The sequence below is a fragment of the Protopterus annectens genome, chromosome 2.part1 (assembly GCF_019279795.1).
Source record: "Protopterus annectens isolate FY-2018-M chromosome 2.part1, PAN1.0, whole genome shotgun sequence".
NCBI lineage: Eukaryota > Metazoa > Chordata > Ceratodontiformes > Protopteridae > Protopterus > Protopterus annectens.
In genome coordinates, this window is record NC_056729.1 from 283527972 (window position 1) to 283548715 (window position 20744).

The window sequence follows — 20744 nt, forward strand, 5'->3', positions numbered from 1 at the left end:
CACACTGTTCAAACTCAGCCTCTCAACAGGCTATGTACCCATTGAGTGGTGCACAGCAACGGTTATTCCGCTCCACAAAGGTTGAGCCACAACAGACCCTGGGAACTATCGTGCTATAAGCCCGACTAGCTTGATCTGCAAGGCTATGGAGTGCATCATCATGGAACTCATTAACAGAGACATTGGGAACCTCCAAACACTGGACCCTACCCAGTTCAGCTTTGTTAAGGCAGATCATGCCTCTTAAACCTGGTGGACTTCTTTGAGACAGTTACCAAGGCTATAGACAAGGGAAAGGTGGTACATACAGCCTACCTAGACCTCGCAAAGGCCTTCAACACCATTCCCCATTCTGGTATTGTAGACAAGCTCACCAGCTTGAACATAAACCCCTAGGTCACAAGATGAGTTGCCAACTGGCTCATGGACAGAACCCACATGGTGAGAGTTGCAGGAGCTAGGTCCAACTCTAAACAGGTTACAAGTGGTGTTCCCCAGGGCTCAGTCCTAGGACCCCTCCTGTTTGGTATAAACTTCTCAGAGGTACAGGCAAGCACAGGAGTACTATGTCTGACCAAGTTCGCAGATGACTGCAAACTAGGGGCTATAATTGACTCTCCGGCTGACACAGACATCCTCCAAAAGGGGTCTCACTGAGACGGATACCTAGTGTCAAAATCATGGCCTCAAGCTAAATGCTAAAAAGTGCATAGTCATCCCCTTTGGAAAAAGAAAGTACCCACAAACTACTACATAGGTGGTAGTCCCCTAAATATAGAAGACGTAATAAGGGATCTGGGGACCCAAGTAGACAGTAATCTCAACCTTGATAATCACATTGCCAAAGTGGTTAGAAAATCCTTCTACGTGGCCCACATAATCACAAAAGGGTTTGCATCCAGATCAAAAGAGGTCATTGTGCCCCCTCTACTAATCACTCATCAGACCCATCATAGAGTACAACACCCCATTTGGGATGTACCTTACAAGACACCTGCAACAGCTGGAAAGACCACAGAAGTACCCCACCAAGAGGATCACTGGCCTCAAACAGATGCCCTATGCAGCTCGACTGAAGAAACTCCAGCTGTACTCGGTTGCATACCGCCTACTCAGAGGTGATCTCTGCCTGACATACAAGGCCATGTCCAACCCAGAATTGATGGACATGCTCCACCTAAAGAAAACCTTATCCCCCCAAGCCACACACTCTAGAGATCTAAACCTCACCACAACAATAAACAGGATGTGCTGGAGGGATAGATTCCTGTCCCAGAGACTTCCATGCTTTGGAACAAGATTTATTTATTTATCTACATTAGGCAGAGCTCCTCGCTAGCACTCTTCAAAAGAAACCTTGACGAGTGGATGGGAAACAGAAAGTTTACCCCGGGATCACTCCAGTGGCTCTGCTGGACAAAAGCACAGGGAACTAATCTAAGGGGGCAACAAAAGCCAACACATTCTGGCTAGGCTTATAAATGCCTTCAGGCAGATAGCCTAGTACCTAACTATGAGCCTATGAATCTAGAGTAGTCTCTAAAGAGATAGAGGTTTTGTGGTAAGTCACGTTTACCTTCATAGTGAGTTTTACTGAGCAGCAGTCAGATTTGACAAGAGATGTGGTAACTGTAACTGTTGAACAAGGGTAGTAATATTGGTGAGAACCAAGTCCAATATTTTGAAACCTTAGTTTGGACGTGAACCAGATGGTCTAGAGGACTATCAGTAATAAAGCCAGGAATCTCGGAGCTTATTTATTTGACGTGGTGTTAGTTTCCCAGTTAATATTGGGATAATTGAAGCCTCCCAAGAGAATAATGCTAGGCTCAATAGGAGGGATGTCAGTTTTGTTTAGGCAGGAGGTAAAATAGAGGGGGGTACTTGGTAGTTGGCTATGATATGGTACAGAGTTCTATTTACCAGGAAAATGATATGGAGGTTATTTCCCTGGCTTAATAGTCTAGAGATAAGATGGCTTCCTAGGAATTCAGACACACCCCTCCAATAAATCCATCATTTTCCACATTGGGTCTGAAATAGTGTGGTAGGTACTGAAACTCTGCACTGTGGAGCTATTACCTTTGTTCTGAAATCATGTCAAAATGTACTTTTGTCTTTTAATATATCTCAATGGAGAAGCTATTTCCTGTCACTTAGGAAGCTCCTTACTTTTATTCCTATATGCAATGAAACACCAACTACACATGAAACATGCTTTCTTATCTCCTTCCCTCCACCTTTATCTGTAAGCCCTGAATACAACATTTTCAAGCAGCACCTGAGGGTCTGATTTCCACTAAACGTCTGTTCATCACCACCAACAGTAGCACAGCTGTAGATTAATCTCCATTACACATACATGACTTCTTTGGCACATGATAATCAACAAACAAGAGAGCTCAAGTCAAAGATGTTTTTGTATAATTTTTTTAGGCCGCGGTGGTGCAGCAGTTAGCATTGTCGCCTCACAGCAAGAGGTTCTTCTGTTCGATTCTTGGCTGGAGCGCCTTCTGTGTGGAGTCTGCATGTCCTCCCCGCGGTCGAGTGAATTGAAAGACATGCAGGTACATGCGAGCGTGTGTGGGTGTGCTTTTTTTAAAGGTTGGGCGCCAGGCTGGCAACTCGACATTTTCTGACTTTGTCAATCACTGTTTTTCATCAATCACAAATTTGAATCTAAATCCATAACATGGCTTTCAGACTTCTTTGTCAAGTGTCAGCAAAATGGCAAATGGTGATACCCCTACTACACTTCTAAAGATACTGGAGTCACCTCCTTAAACAATGTAAGTATGATACAGTCAGTCTGCTCATGTACATCGCCTTGCAGGTCCTGATACTGCATTCTTGAAATGTCAAATTCCGGTTTCTTAGTTTGGGAGCAAGTCAAGTCTAAATTCAAAAACATTCTACCACAAACCCCAACTCTTCCCACACTGAATTGGCATGCATGAGGCTAAGCTGGAAAGCTGATAGATCAGCCAGTTTAGAAACCTAAAAGACATATTACCTGCACCATTTAAATTACACTTAGCATGCTAGGAATCACTTTGCTTTCTGGTTTCAATGCTCTGGGCACTATACTAATAAGAAAATAGACAAATGCAAAGAGCTATGAAAATTAGAATGTAAGTTGCTATTCAAATACAGACTTCTGCTGGCTAGCATTATGTGTATTCAATCTAATCAATTTACATTTCACTTGTGCATTTGTTACTTGCATTTTGATAGAACACTTGGACGTGTGCTTGTTAATAATAAACTCACATCAGAACAAAAAATGAAGTATATTTAATTTTGTATTTTTATATATATTGACTCCCTCTCTTGCAGATACTTTTATTACTGTAGCCTCCTTTTGTAAATTAAAATATGTTAGGTTTATAATTCACTCCTGATAATAGTTCCTCCCTCTTGTTTATCTAACTGTGATACTGCTAGTTGTTACTATACCAGTAGCACCTTCTTTAAAGCTGTAGATCAGTTCTATATACTGTCTTAGGCAGTTCTGATTTGTCATTTACTGGAATAGGACGCTGTGGTGTCACACTTCCTCCCTTCAGTTTTTCATGTACCACAGTCCTTACATACTTCAACCTGCTCTACTGTAGCTGTGACACCCTTCAGTAGGGAATGGCACACTATTCAGTTCTTTACTAAGATTGTTTACCTTGGAAGACAGATGGCAATCTTCAGTCCATTGTTTAGACAATCATGTCTTCAATCCCACTTGTTCCTAGTCCAGGATGGAGAACCCTAACTCAGATAATCGCCATAGCTCCAACTCCTCGTTCCTCCTCCCCTAATTCAGACCTCATACCTGCCTCTCTTCATTTGTAAATTTAAGGAATTTTATTCCTACCACCATTCCCTCTCTCTCTTCATATCTAGTCATCTCCTAAATGTCAGACAGAAGCTAAAAGTGTTTTACTCCTCCAGAGCTCCTGATGTTTTTTTTTTACTCTGACTCTGGTCCTTTGCTCCTCTGTTACCTGCTGACTGCCTAGCTGTTGTTATTTTGTCTCAGTCCCACCTACACACCTACATATTCTTTCAACAGCTCCAAAGTAGAGATGACTGGAGTTTTGCTGCATTCAACACTTGGTTTATAATGCTTTGCTGTAGGATTTTAATAGCATCTTATGCTTTGGTTCTGGTATATCTTCCTCTTCCTTTGTCTCCTAGAACCATAGAACCAACAAAGGTAGACACTCTGTCTAGACTAGCCTTATTCTATTACCAGAGAAAAACACATATTTATTTCCAAGACTAAACACTAAGCAGAGTTAGTACCTGTCCATATAGCAATCAGTGCAACTTCCAGTAGAGTGCAACCCCAAAAACTGACACCCTTAAACTTACTGGGTTATGAATAATTTTGTCACACACTCACTAGGGTGGGAAGTGAGGTTTCTTTTGGACTACATATAATATATCAAGGGCTTTACTGTAAATCACATAATACATAACCATACTTTCAGTGAGCACTAGATAAAGGTAAAAGACTGAACCTGTCAAAATTGGAAAGACTAAACTTTAAAGTCTATGTAATTTCAAAATAAAACTTTTCTATGTGATTTTGCAGGGGACTGCATGCCTTTGTTAGGGCTTTGCCCCATACTCCCTACCTATAATAGAACTTGCAGTTTTAGTCCCCATAATTTTGACAGGGACCTTTAAAGACACAAAATACAAAGCCTTGGAAAGGATTCATATAGTAGTTGGAGCAGAGGGTTAAGGGAAGCTATAGTTGCTGTAGTACAGGGTTTGATTCCCACAACTTTCATTTGCCTGTTATGTGACATTGAGCAAGTCACTTAACCAGACACTGCTTAGGGGCAACTGGAAATTTATGTTAGGCTCTTCAGTGGTCCCCAGGACTGCAAACCTAGTAACTACCTATAATAGACTGTAAATGACATGGCAGGTTCTGTAGGTAAGGAAAGGGACATCTGTGGAGTGGTACCAGATGTTAATCTTCCTGTGAATTGGTTATGGTTACTAATCAGCAAGAAGGGTCAGTTCAAATACACATTTACTCTTGTGTAGTAACAAATCTAATTCTGAATGGGTTAAATTGCAAATAGAGGATGAAACAGAAAAGTGTTTTATTATTCCACCAAAGTCTACAATGTAAACTTTAATTCTGAAAGTTAACGCTGGCATCTGTAAAGAGAAAACACAGTATAATTGCCTAAAGGATGTCCAGTTAAGGAATGATCCCTTTTTAAGAAAAAAAAAACAATGAAAGGAATCTAAATGGACAGGTAACAGCACCTTTACATTATACGAGCAATTAAGCAACAGCATGCCAGTTATGAATTACATAGTATATACAGCATGTTAAAGCATAAAATATAAAACATTAAAAAGTATCTCACTGCCCTCAGAGATGCAGTGATGTAGCCATAAATGTGCAGTAGTGCAGAACATGTTGCAGGTCACAGCTCCTTCCACCAAGGTATAGATTACCATTTTATTTAGGTGAGATTGCCATAGCTTAATTTACTATTCAGGCAGTCTGGACTGAGCTTATTACTAAGTCTTCAGTTGTAACTAGTATATGTTGAGGTTCAACTTATTTCAGATGAGAGGCAAATCTAACAATTTGTTATTAGTGAGGCATTTTTCATAACTGAGGTTCTTTGAGGGAAAAATACCATTAAACATCCTTTGAATGGGTAAAACATGTTAATAAAGTAACTGTGGACATACCCAACAACTAACTTCTGTAGCAAAATAATTTAACATAAAATCAATACCAATATTAGTGACATTCTCTGCCTTTCTGATATCTGAGATTAAGAAAACACTTCAGTTTCCAATTAACGCTGTAAGGCACATTAAAGTATTAAGATAAATGTAAAATAAATATTGGCTGCTTAAAAAAACGCTTCCCCTATATTCCTCGGTAAATGTAAACAGTTAAAGATGGGGAGGCAGTTAGGCAGAATATCCACAATGAAAATTTTATATCGAAGCTGAAGTAGCACTAAAACGCTGTTACATATCACACTTTATATCCAAAGATATTCAAATTCACCAACAAAGTTCCTTTGATCCTTACGATAACCAGTAAATCCACTCGAGAATTATAAGTTCATCGAGGATAAGTAAAACAAATAGAGCAACAATCCGGCAGTTTTCACTTCACCATCTGATTCCATAAACATGCAAATCGACCAAGGGAAATGTTTAAAACATAGGTTTATTCAAAAACAATAAATCGGCAAGCGCTTTCACCCGTAGGCTTCATCAGGCCATTTTATTAGCTTAATTCACTGTTTTTTTTTAATCAGGACATAACTTAGGGAGTCTGTGATAAAAATGTATTTCTTAAAAGAAAACTATATATTAAATGTGGAAAATTTTTAATCATACTGTTAGCTTCTTAACAATAAAAATCTATCTGCAATAGTAAAGACATTTTAAATCTTTGTAATAAACCCTGCCCTGTTTTATGCCTTTTTGGGGAGATGCATGGACACATTCATACTTATGTGACTTTTTTTTAAAGCTGGCCTTTCTATTCCACAAGGTACTATGTTATAAAGTCAACACTCTTCTTTCATGTAGTTATGTTTTAATACTGAGAAATACGTTATTTTCTTATACATTCCTTCAGTGAAATAACTTCTTTCTTTCTTTTAAATTTAGAACTGGTGTTTATTTTGAGTAAGTTGTAAGATTCAATACAGGGTTTTTAGGGCATATGCTTTGCCTTTGAGTCTTATGCACTTAAATGATCACATTTCCCAGCTTAGAAAGGGAAAGAGTGCTAATAATTCAAAAGTATATGAGATGGCAAAATTACATCGATCACAAATGCTTACAGTAAAAAGTAACTGGATTCTAATTGTTGCCAGCATCCACTTTTCCAGGATTGTAAGTACTTTGACATTCAAATCTGAAATTCTCCTAAGCTACTATCCTACTTTGCATAGGCAACCAAATTGATTTTTATGCAACTTCTACATTTACAAGATGCCTTTAGGATGAATCTTTCTGTTTCCTTCTAGAAGTCTCTTTGTATTGACAACAGTTCTGGATGCTTGTCTAAAACAAAGCCATAACAGAAAGATGAGAAGTAAATTAACTCAACATTTAGAGCCGTTCACTTTTTTATTGTATATACATTTAGTTTGTGTGCTTTCAATTATTTTTTTTTACTGTTAAAAGCCTTGTTTACAATCATATTATCTGCTCTTCATCATTCATTTGGCACAGTAGCGTCCCCCTCTCACAGGGAGTGAGTGGCTCCTCCCTATATAACTATGAACGTTTTAATGATTCTTTTCAGAGATGATTCAAATTTACAACATGGAAATCTAGAAAAACTATGGTTTATGAATAGGGACAGAAATATTTTTAAAATGAAGATCCATGTAATAAAAGTTTAACTCCTTTTGACCTTTCATTATGCAGCACTAATAAACAGGAAAAGGCAAATCACTACATTTTTCATTATTAATATGCTGACTTTATATCTGCACTGTAAAAATATTCAGTTGCAATGGGTTCTAAACTTCAAATAAAACGAGATTGCATTGACTGGCAATGCCAGACACTTAGTATATGCCTGAGCTCCATAAGCAAGTTCTGCCTGAGAAAACATCCTTAATGCATTACATTCATCAGATTATGTAAGCAGTTTATCACTCAGTATCAGATTGTGTAAGCCACCACAAAATGAAACCATAAGGAGAATGTAAATGAAGATGTGTATAATGTCAGAAAATATCTTTCACAGCTACCCCTGCTTCATAAACTGTCTAATGCACAAATCCTTCTAAATAAGGATTGCCCAGTACATGCTAATTTGTTTAAGTAGTTAGGTGATTTGTGAAAAGCATAACACTTAACATGGCTGGATTGCAAGGATTGCAGGGCACAGGCTCTTTCAGTTTGCTGAAGGCACTTCCACACAAGATGGAGCTTTTTTACACTAAGAGACCAGGAGGTCCTGGTCAACTACATAGTCACCCCCACCTCATATCAAATATACAGTGTACTATGCTGACATTAAACTCCAGCAGGACAGCATAACTGGGCTATCTCACTTGATACAAAAGTGTCCACAGTAGTTTATCTTACACGCAGGAAAATGTCAACATTCTTTTGGTAATAGTATAGGTATCTCCATGGCACCTGAATCCAGGCAATTCATCTGAAATTGTCATGCTGTAGCACATGGTTAAGTGCATAATGTTCTATGACACTTATTTTCATGGACAGTGCACAACCATGTATTGAGGCTGTAAGGCTGTAGGTCTACCAGTGACGGTCGAATCAACAGAGTGCACAACAGCTGTCATCAGAGCTCCGCCAGGACACATGGGCTAGTGACCATCAACACACATGGAGATCGTTCCATAAAATGCAAGCTGATATGTACTGCACAATGCATTATATGAATGCCTGCATAAAGCATCCTAGAATGGTGCAGTGTATCCATATTTGTGGCAGGTATTATCATAGGGGACAACACCAAACAGACCTCTCTGTTAAGTACTAACACAATATATGCTGCATTATTATATAATCAAAACACAGCATGTTAAAACTAGAGTACTAACGTTAATGAGCACATAAGTTAGGGAAAATAAAAACTGCAAGAAAAACCCAGACAAGCTAGAGTTTTCACTGTTGTAATTGAGACAAATGAGATATATGCAAATGAACCCTTAAGAACATCAAGGGTTTTAGCTACATGGCTTCTGAATGTCCGTTACTTTTTTTTTTTTACTTTTTAAGTCTTTATGGTAGCATTGTCGCCTCACAGTAAGACACTGTCCGGTTTGATTCTCAGCTAGAGCGTCTTCTACGTGGAGACATGCGTGAATGGGCGTACCTTTGTTGAAGGTTGTGCATCAGGCCTGGCAAGCCGGTACGTAAAAATCAACTGCCAATCATTAGCGGACTGGAGTTCCGCTGTGGCGACCCCTAACTGGGAAAAGCCGAAAGACACAAACAAACAAATGGTTATATTCAGGCCAATAAAGCCAAAACACCACTAGCTGTGGACATGTATGTTCCAGCCTTTTTATCAACCTCATCAGCACAGCATAAGTGGATAGTTTGGCTATACTTTAGAAACACAGGGTCTTTGATCCCAGCTGATACCCATAAAGATTAAAGTGCCTGAAAAATATCCCAGCTAACATCTAAACCAAACAGTAAAACTGTCACACAGACAAACCATTCAGTAAAAAGTGCAAGAAAAACCCAGCCAAGCTAGAGTTCTCACTGTGTAATACCTTAAACCTCGTGTAACTGAGGCCCATTGAATATCTAAGCAAATGACCCCTTAAGGACATCAAGTGTTAGGGGTAGAAACAAAAATTAAGGAAGGAGGATGAAACCACGCACCATATTATTGCTGATGTAAATGATTTGTAACAAGTACCTGTGAATGCTGCAAAACATATAATCTTCTTGCTGTGGATGTAAATACAGATGTAACATTTGTTGATCTAATCTAATCTATGTTACCGGTGCTAATGTAAATGCAGAAATGAAACATATATACCTCCTAACGTTTTACTAAACGATGGAGGTACTCCACCGAGTCTGAAGCCTTGTTCTCTTTGAGGCTACTTAACTTAGGCAATATAACTCATCCTTAAAAAATACATCATCAGTCCAAGTTCTGCCCACCTTCCTATAAAAAAATTTGCCTTTCTGCAGTAGAACACCTCCCTGTTTTTGATTTATAAAAACAGCAAAACAAAATCATCATTTAACAGCAGTCTTCTCATTTGCTTTTACCACCTCCTTTCCATTCCAGCAACTTGCAAATCCTGTTTAGTCTTACCCTGATTTAATGTATTTAGCTATTTGTTTCCTTCCTACTTTTATATTCACTGCCCTTCTTTCTTTTTTCGCTTTCCTTGTGTGCTGGCTGTATTTCTGACCTTTTCGTATTCAGCTTTCTCACTTTCATTACCTGTCTTCATTCTCCTTTATGGCAGCCTTTGCCATTTATTGACTTGATTAAGGCCCTTACTTACCAAAACTTGCATTTTATTCTAACTGCTTGTTCTGCTTTCTACTGCATACCCCGTACCCACAAACACAGAACATGTCTCCTTGTGCCTGGAATTGTTTACATAAGTATTACATAAGTATTTTTATACACCAAGCAGATGTCAAATAATTTTTTTTTTTCAGGTAGACAGCAAATGTTGGAGGTGTGATGGAGAAGAAAGAGGTAACTGGGAACATATTTTTGGTACTGTAATGATTTGGCAGACGTTAAAGATTCTCTGCAGACTGCTCTGTCGGAGATGCTGGGTGAGAAAATTAGAGTAACTAAGGAAATTATTTTTTTCAGCTGTGATACAGAGTTGGAATTGTGCAGACATAGTAAGGCTGAGAGTGAATGAAAAACAAGACATTGATGCTGTCACTTACTTTATTTTTACAGCCAATTGCTTAAGCAGGCCAGTTTATTTACATTAGTTGGTTCAAGGGATGCTCTTTTTTGCTGATAACATATCCAGACACCGAAAACAAGCATTCACAAGGGACAGTAGTGACTGGGATGTTAAATATTTTCTGGCTAACTTAGCCAGAACTGGATAATTGTCCTTGTGTAGCGTCTACCACTGCAATGGATCGGACTCAATGTCAGTTTGTTCTTCAAGTTTGTATCACTCAACAACTGCTTTCTCAGAGGAAGAGAGAGGCATCAGTGGCTCATCATCAGAGTCTGATGAAAGTTCATGCATTCGCATTCTCTTTGTGGGCAGTTCTTCTTCTGGCTGATGATTATCCTGTTGATCAGAATGTTTCACAAGAACTTCTAGCTCTTGCCAAATCTTGTGTCTTTTGTCCTTTCGCAAGCATTTAAGATTTTTGAAACATGGGTCCAGGTCAGTTGCAATTTCTAACCACAAAAAGTTGAGGTTCAGTTTGCGTTGTTCTAGATCCATCAAAAATGCTTCTTGGAAATGTATGATGCTAGCAGGGTCATCAGATACTACCATTTCAACTTCAAGATGGCAAAGGGTTCTAAGTATCACTGAGCAGGAAACATACTGCTCTCCACCCAGTAATTTTATAGCATAGCGACGGGGATTAAGAACCTTTTGTACCAGATGAAGTTTCTCCTACTCTGTCTCCGCTGGTAGAGTGAGCCTGTGTTTGTGGACTAGCTACACTAGAGTTTTCACCACAGCTTCTTTGTTGTTTAGAAGTCATTCGATCATCTGAAGAGATGAATTCCAATGTGTGGGAACATCCTGAATTAGCATCTCCTCTCGCTGATACAGTTGCATCTGCTGCGTTGTCAACTCAGCACTGTTCGCAAGACTGTGTTTAAAGTGTCCCACAACTTTGGGGCATTTAGATAGGAGGCCTTCAATTCCAGACTCTGCAACTGCTTTATTTATAGACAACTGAAGGCTGTGTGCTGCACAGGGCATGTTCTGAAATGGCAGTCTTCCTAGAGCAGCTGTCACATTACATGCATTGTCCGTGCCAAAAGTAGTCATGTTGTAAATTCCCCATGATCTTGCCACTGTGTTCTGCACAGTTTTCTGAAAAGTGTTGTTCTTCAATTTGCTTAATGCACAGTGCAAAGAAGTGAGAAGGATATAGGGAATTGCCAAACTCTAGATCCCATGCAATTTGGTTTTGTGAAAGGTAGATCATGCCTGCTCAACCTGGTTGACTTCTTTGAGTCAGTCACCAGAGCTGTGGATGAGGGCAAGACAGTTCATACAGCCTACCTTGATCTGGCCAAGACCTTTGATACCATTCCCCACTCAGGAATTATTGATAAATTCACCAAACTAGGCATCAACACCTATATCACTAGGTGGGTTGCAAATTGGTTCACAGATAGAACCCACAGTGTGAAAGTAGCAGACTCCAAGTCAGACTGCTGACCAGTCGTGAGTGGAGTTCCACAGGGATCGGTCCTGGGTCCCCTCCTGTTTGGCATCTACTTCTCAGAAGTCCAGACCAACACAGAGGGACTCTGGTTGACCAAGTTTGCAGACGACTGCAAGCTGGGAGCCATTATTAACTCCCCAAGTGATGTAGACATCCTACAGAAAGACCTCACTGAGACCAATGACTGGTGTCGAAACCATGGCCTTAAGCTTAATGCCAAAAAATGCCTTGTCATCCCCTTTGGGAAAAACTCAATTCCCACTAATTACCACATCAATGGGAGCCCACTGAACACTGAAGGCATTATGAGAGATCTGGGGACACAGGTTGACAGCAACCTCTCCTTCGACCATCACATTGCCACTGTGGTCAGAAAGTCCTTCTATGTGGCATATCTCATTACCAAGGGTTTTGCATCCAGGAAGAAAGACGTCATCATCTCTCTCTACTCTTCCCTCATTAGGCCAGTCCTCGAGTATAATGCCTCATTTGGCATGTACCTCACTAGACACATGCAAGAGCTGGAAAGGCCACAAAAGTACCTCATGAAGAAGATCCTAGGCCTTAAACACAGACTCAGAAAACTCCAGCTATTCTGTGTCTCATATCATCTATTAAGAGGAGATCTCTGCTTGACTTACAAAGCCATGTCTGACCCAGCTCTGTTAGAAATGCTATATCTAAAGAAATTCCAATCCCTCCACACCACATGCTCCAGAGACCTCAACCTCATTACCACAATCAGCAGAACATGCTGGAGGGACAGGTGCATAACCCAGAGACTGCCCATGCTCTGGAATAGACTTCCCATACATGTCAAGAAGAGCACCTCACTGGCCCTCTTCAAGAGAAATCTTGATGAGTGGATGGGAAATAGAAAGTTCACCCCGGGGATCACTCCAGTGGCTCTACTTGATAGAGGCACTCGGAACTAACGTCGGGCAGCATGATGCCAGGGCACTTCTATGGGCTAGGCTTGTAAAGGCTCCAGGACCATTAGACTAGTACACACCTATGAACCCAATATTTGTCAATAAAATGACAATTTAGCGACAAATAGTTGCCCGTTAAAGCTATAAATTCACCTCCTGCCATAACTGGACTTATTCTCTCTCTCTCTCTCTCTCTCTCTCTCGCTCATACAAAACATCAGTTCAATTGCTAATAACAGACCTGGAAGGCAAAATATAAGACAGATTTCCACTGGCAGCACAAATAATGTCCTGAAGCCCTTCATCAGCAACAATGTTACTCAGTCAACTATTCTCAGCAATCCAGCTTGCAATGCTGTTAGTAATGTTGTTGTATTTTCCTTGATCCTTTCATTTTGCTATCTCCTGAAGTTCAACTAATGTAGTCTGGCGATGCGCTGATTCAACTTTAGTTGACTATCCGGCCAATGTTGATGCCTCATCTTGTGATATGTTGGATCAGAATTTTGATTAAAAGTCATAGATCCAATCAACTCTTATTGTTAAGATCCAATTCTAAAGTCTTAGTTGTTCTACGGAGATGACACACAGGTGAAAGTGACACCTGAAACTTTCAGATCCATTGTTCAAGCCCAAGAATTAGGGGAAGAGATCCAATAAGGAGCCATCAGTGGCTTTTGTGAAATCATCAGGGGAAACAGTCGTGCTATCATGAAATCTGCAGATACAGGATTAAATGTTGAATATATTAGTGAACTGTCTACTTACCTATTACCTTCTACTTCCCATAGTGCTACTACAGAGAGTGTTGTTGGGCTTAAGCACGACAGCTACCACTTTAGTCACTATTCTGAAATGATTCAGGAAACTGTCCAGTATAAGGGCTATATGAAGTCATACATAAAAATGTGTTTTTCTAATATTCAATAGTACCATGACTCACTAGCTGTAGTGTAATGATAGATTTACTGAATGTATGCATAACTATATATAGGGATTAGTTATATAGAGGGTGGGAAGTTGGTGTAAAGGTTAAAGTGTTTACAAACACAAGGTGCAGGGTTTGACCCTCACATGGGGTAACTGTCTAGACTTAAATTGGCCCACACTGGCAGTTAGTCTAGTACTAATCTATGAACCTATGAAAGAGCATCATCTTTGGCATATGAAACAGTATATAGTTAACAGCATAGTATGGGATGTAAATTATTTGACAAAAAACGTGTTCAGCACTTGTGCATAAAGGTTAATGAAGAAACAGCTCTGTCTATTTGTCTTCTTGAGTTTCCTTAGACTGACATAGTGACCAAGTGTCTTCCCTTGCAGGTCTGGAGATACTTGTTAATCTTGTAAAATAGGTGGTCAGCATAAGTCATACCTGTCTGTGTGAGTTGCTTATAAGCTTGTCAAATGTTTTTTTTTTTTTTTGCATGTGCACTACCACTGTCTACATTTCCTGTGCCTGCAAACTGCAACAAATTTCAAGTAATTAACTTTACATGACATCTACTTCCTGTATTACTTTCAAGGTCTGCCGAATTTCTTTTATAGATGTGCTTGTATTATTCAACCTTATATGCTCTAATGTTACAATATTGAACCGCATTGTTATCTACAGGTGTACTTTTTAACTTGTAACATATTGCTTAATGGGCACAGGTTAGTTCACTTTAATTAATTAAACATTAAAATAATCAGTGTATGTACTTATTATGATTGCCTTTTGACATTATTGTATATTACCGAGCCTATGACAATATCATGGTTAACTACTATCCAAATCAGTATATTCTGAAGAAATACTATGGATCAAGAAGTAATTTTTAGTGTAAAAATAAAAAAATGCACTATTTCACTTTAAAATTTTATAATATTTTCTAAGAGGTCAACTCCTTGGTCAGCCCTACCCTTGTTTTTAAGGGATAAAGTTGTCACATTTAAAATTTGATATTGAGTAAAATGAGACAGTAATAAAACTTATGGATTATAAAAAATACAGTGGTACCTTGGTACTCATCGTTAATTCAGTACAAAAGGCACAATGAGCGGAAAAACTATGAGTACCAAATGTATTTTTCCCATAAAGAATAATGTAAAAAAAAAAAAAAAGTGTCTCACCAAGAGGATCAAGGGTCTCAAACAGATGCCATATGCTGCTCGGTTAAAAAAACTCCAGCTCTACTCAGTTGCATACCGTCTACTTCGAGGCGATCTATGCCTGACATACAAAGCTATGTCAAATCCAGAATTAATGGACATGCTCCACCTCAGTAAATCTAAATCCCTTAGAGCCACACGCTCGAGGGACTTGAACCTCAGCACAGAAATAAATAGAACTTGCTGGAGGGACAGGTTCATAACCCAGAGGCTCCCTTCGCTCTGGAATAGAATTCCAGTTCATGTGAGGCAGAGCACCTCACTGAATCTCTTCAAGAAGAATCTCGATAGGTGGATGGGGGATCGTAGGTTTGTCCCAGGGATTACTCCCGTGTCACTATTAGACAGAGGCACAGTAAACTAAACCTTAAAAAGGGCACAGTATACTCAAATCAAGTGGTGGCGTAAGCCATACAGAATCGGGCTAGGCTTATAACTGCCCCAGGGCAGATAGCCTAGTATGAACCTATGAACCTATAAACTGAAGTAATCCATTCCAGACCCCAAGAAAATACACATTTTATAAGGCATTATATGCATTAATGGAGTTGTAGTTAACTAATAAACAGTATAAATTCACTTTAGCTATTGTATTTTACTAATAAACAGTATTGTATAATATAAGTTCACTAATAAACAATATAAGTTTACTAATAAACAGTATAACTTCACTTTAGCTGTTGTATTTTACTAACAAACAGTATAAGTTCACTATTAAAAAATATAACTTCACTTTAGCTGTTGTAATTTACTAATAAACAGTAAAAGTTCACTAATAAACAGTATAACTTCACTTTAGCTGTTGTATTTTACTAATAAACAGTATACGTTCGCTAATAAACAGTACTGTACAGTACACGTTCAGTAATAAACAATACATGGCCTAAAGGGATGGTGGTGAGGAGGAGAGACTTTATTGTTTGGAAGGAGAGTCCCCTTCCATAAAAACGTTGGGCAACTGCCTTTCAGGGGTTATATCTCTTTCTCTTTTCTCTATTATCACCACTGAACCCTGCTTCAGACTCACCAGGTTTAATTTTCACTAGAAACCTATTGAATGATGCTTGTTTTTGCCTGCGTTTCAAGATGCCTCTAAAGTGGGACATTGTTTGGTCATTGAACAAATTATTTGTTTATATATTTATTTCACATTTGTTTACCGGGAAGGTCCGACTGGGCCAATGGCTCGTTTTCAGCAGAGGCCCGGGGAGATAAGCTCCATAGTTATACAGAGATTACATACATATGGATAGAGTGTAATGTAGCAAATAGCAACAATAAAAATCAATTTACCATAGGATAACAGTATGCTAGTTGTGAGAAAAATGCAGATCCATATTGGCATCTAAACAAATTAATATTGCGGCTTGTTAGAACTTTGTCATGATTGTATTTTTCAACAAAATTTTGCACTTCAACCCATTTAGGGCACATTTCCTTGATTAATGAACTGGAGACATCCTCCCTTACCTCCTCTTCACCTGAAGACAATTCCTGAGCCACTATCTGTTGCTGCTCCCTATGAAGCTTCTGCAGCTCCTCCATGCTGAGCTCTTTTTCATGCTGCTCAACTAACTCCTCCACATCATCAGCAATGACCTCTAGGCCCATGGACTGCCCCAGAGTCACAATATACTCCACAATACCCGTAGGCCTAGGCTCAGTCTCAAAACCTTCAAAGTCTTTCTGAGTTACAGCTTTTGGCCACAATTTCTTCCAGGCAGAGCTCATGGTCCTATAAGAGACTTCCCCAGGCCTTATCGATAAGATTTAGGTTCTGGAAGATATGACAATTTTTTTCAGAATTTTTTCAAGGTCAGCTCTGTATCTGAGGTCACTTCAAAGCACCTCTGGAAAAGTACCTTTATGTACATTTTTTTTAAATTAGAGATGACCTGCTGGTTCATGGGCTGGATCAGAGGAGTTGTGTTAGGGGACAAGAACCTCACAATATGAAGTTAAACTTCTCAATCAAGTTGTCCTCCAAGCCTGGTGGGTGAGGTCTGACCATAAGCTAATCACCCTTGACATCCACATCCCTCCCCCACCCCCCGGTAAGGAAACCTCTGTAAAAAACTTCTCCAAAGCCAACGTCATGTTTCACTTCATGACACCCATGCATATGGGAACTGTAAGTTCGACTGCTGAATCCTAACCTAAGGCACTGTATGAGCACATCCACTCGTGCATGAATCGTGCCACCCCAAATAGAACCAAGATGCTCTCCTCCAAAAAAAGGAAGCCAATCTGGTGGTCCCCTGCCATAATAAAACTTTACAACAAAAGGAAGAAACTGTTGCAGAAAATAGGAAAATCCCAGGATGCAAAAAACTTCCTTACCAGCCTCAGTAAAAAGCTGAGATCCCTCATAAAATCCACCAAAGCTAGTTACGAAAATAAAATTGGCAAAGATTCCAACGACAACCACAAGGCATTCTATAGCTATGTTAAGAATCTAAATGGCAATGCTCAGATCTGCTATGAGCTACAACAGAATGGCATTAAATATACTTATCCCAAGGATATTGTCAATATCCTGGCAGATCGATTCAGTGCCAACTTCACCCCCCTCTCACCTCCTAAAGGGCCCATCTCAATACCGAAAGATTGCCAAATTCCAGTAATAACAGCCACACAGGTAAAAACCACACTCTCTAAAGCTAAGAATACAGTATCCATGGGACCAGATGACATCCCGGGCTGTGTACTACATGAGCTACAGAATGAACCAGCACCTCACCTAAGTGTCATGTTTAATCATAGCCTCACCTCAGGCTTCCTGCCCACTGAGTGGCACACAGCTTCAGTTATCCCACTCCACAAGAGGGGATCCACCTTGAATCCTGTAAACTACCTCCCCATCAGTCTGATGAGCCTGATCTGCAAGGCCATGGAATGTATTACCATGGAACTTATAAACAAAGACATTGGCAACCTTCAAACACTAGACCCCACCCAGTTTGGGTTCATGAAGGGCCGATCTTGTCTCCTGAACTTGATTGACTTCTTTAAATCAGTCTCCAGAGCTGTGGACAAGGGTAAGGCAGTCCACACAACCTATTTGGACCTCGCCAAGGCCTTTGACACCATCCCCCACTCTGGAATCATAGATAAACTTACTAAGCTGGGCATTAATCCCTACGTTACTCAATGGGTTGCCAACTGGCTTACTGACAGAACCCACACTGTAAAAGTAGTCAACTCCAAGTCCAGCTCCAGACAAGTGACAAGTGGAGTACCTAAGGGTTCAGTCCTGGGGCCGCTCTTGTTTGGTATCTACTTCTCAGAAGTATAGGCCAGCACTAAGGGACTCTGGCTAACAAAGTTTGCAGATGACTGCAAACTGGGATCCATTATTGAATCCTCAAATGATGTGGATATTCTACAAATGGGCCTTACAGAAACAGATGCTTGGTGCCAGTGCCATGGGCTCAAGCTCAATGCCAAAAAATGTATAGTTATCCCCTTTGGGAAAAAACATGTACCCATGAATTACCACATAGGTGGCAGTACACTAAACACTGAAAGTGTGATAAGACTAGGGACAAAGGTGGACAGTGGTCTTATTTTCGATAACCACATCACCACAACAGTCAGGAAATCCTTTTATGTGGCACACCTCATCACTAAGTGCTTTTTATCCAGAAAAAAGTAGGTCATTGTCCCACTGTACTCATCCCTTATTAGACCCATTATAGAATACAACACCCCATTTGGTATGTACCTCTCAAGACATCTGTAACAACTGGAAAGGCTGCAGAAATACCTCACTAAAAAAATCACAGACCTAACCAGATGCCCTATGCTGACCATCTAAAAAAACTCCAGCTATACTCTGCTTAACATACAAGGCCATGTCAAACCCAGAGCTGTTGGACGTGCTTCACTTAAAGAAATCCTAATCCCTCAGAGCCACATGCTCCAGGGATCTAAACCTTGTCATCACAATGAACAAAACATGCTGGAGGGATAGGTTCCTGACCCAGACACTCCCCAGACTCTGGAATAGACTGCCCATACATGTCAAGCAGAGCGCTTCTTTGGCCTTCTTCAAAAGGAACCTTGACGATTGGATGGAGATAAGAAATTCACCCTGGTGATTATGTCAGTCACCCTGCTAGACAGGGGTCCAGGGAAGTAAACATTGTGGGAAGAAATAGCCAGGGAATTGTTATGGCTAGGCTTGTACAGGCCCTAGGGCCGATAGCCTAGTACCAGCCTATGAACCTATGAGCCTATGAGCAGGAGCATTGTCCAATACAAGCAGAGCCTTCAGAGGCAAATCTTTCTCCAGTAAATATTTTTCCACACGTGGGCCAAACACTTAATTCATCTACTCCCAAGACCCAAGCTTTACTGTTAGTCCTCCACACCAGATCAGCATGCAATAAGTTTTGCTTTTTCACAAATGATGGCCTTTGAAATACTATCACCAGCTAACTGTTTTTCATTTACCCAAATAAACAACCATTTTTCCATGTCCTCTAGTGTCTGTGATCTTTGTTTGGTTACAGTTTTCACTCCTTTAGCAACATCAGCTGCTTTGATGGCCTCTTTATTTTTCATGATGATGGAGATGGTAGATGGTAGTTCTTGGCATTCAGTACTCCATAGCTAGATCAGACATGTGGATTCCATGCTCATATTTCTCTATTATCTCTTTTTTCTGCTCTATCCTGGTTCTAACTAATTCTCTTTTCTGTTAGCTGTTATCACTAACCTTCTTAGGAGCATGATTATACAGTACTGTACGTCTTTGCAGAAAGAATAGCGCAACAGTTAAAAAAAAACATAAAAAAGTGACAGTGGACCTGTTCTACCAAGCACGATGAGTACCAAACAAACAATGAGTAACAAGATGATTTTTTCTCGTCAAAATGTGACAAATACCAAATTCGATGAGTTTCAAAGCCGATGAGTACCAAGGTAACACTATATTTTACTAAAAAATTCCCATCCTTTAAAAGGGCAGAACAGATGAGCTTAAATTCAGTTCCAGCATACCAAACACCTCTAAAGTGTACCATAGCACTTCTTCAGAATTGTATGCACTTTCCAGTGGGTGGGTAAGTATGTCCTCAGACTCCTTAGTAATAACAGACTATCTGATGCTGTTAACCTTTTTTCATTCATCACTGATGGGTTCGATTCCGAGCCCTCGGAACCGAGTTGGCCTATTACCAAGCTTGCGCCAGCCAAAAAAACTTTCAAGTTAAGTCTTTACCCAGAATGCCTTTCTCCCTGTTACCTCAGATCTTGTTTACCATGTAGCCGTAAAGCCACGTTTCAGCCAAGCTCTCAGCTAAGTGAAATCTTTTTTGACATTTGTGTAAAAATTTTTGGATATCTTCATATTTTATTAAGTGATTAGTATTTTTAGTGTCGTTTCTTCTGTCTAACCTTATTTTTTCCTCTCTACCCATTGTTACTGTTGGTAAACTCTCAAGTACCATTGTTGGTACAGCCTTTCTTCCCTTACCCTTGAGGTATTTCTTCAATACCATAGTTGGTATTGTTCCTCCTGTTTAACCTGCTAGCTTTAAACCTTATTCACTAAATCGATCTGCCAGGATATTGGCAATATCCTTGGGATCAGTATATTTAATGCCATTCTGTTGTAGCTCAGAGCAGATCTGAGCATTGCCATTTAGATTCTTGACATAACTATAGAATGCCTTGTGGTTGTCTTTGGAATCTTCGGCAATTTTATTTTTGTAACTAGCTTTTGAGGATTTTATGAGGGATCTCAGCTTC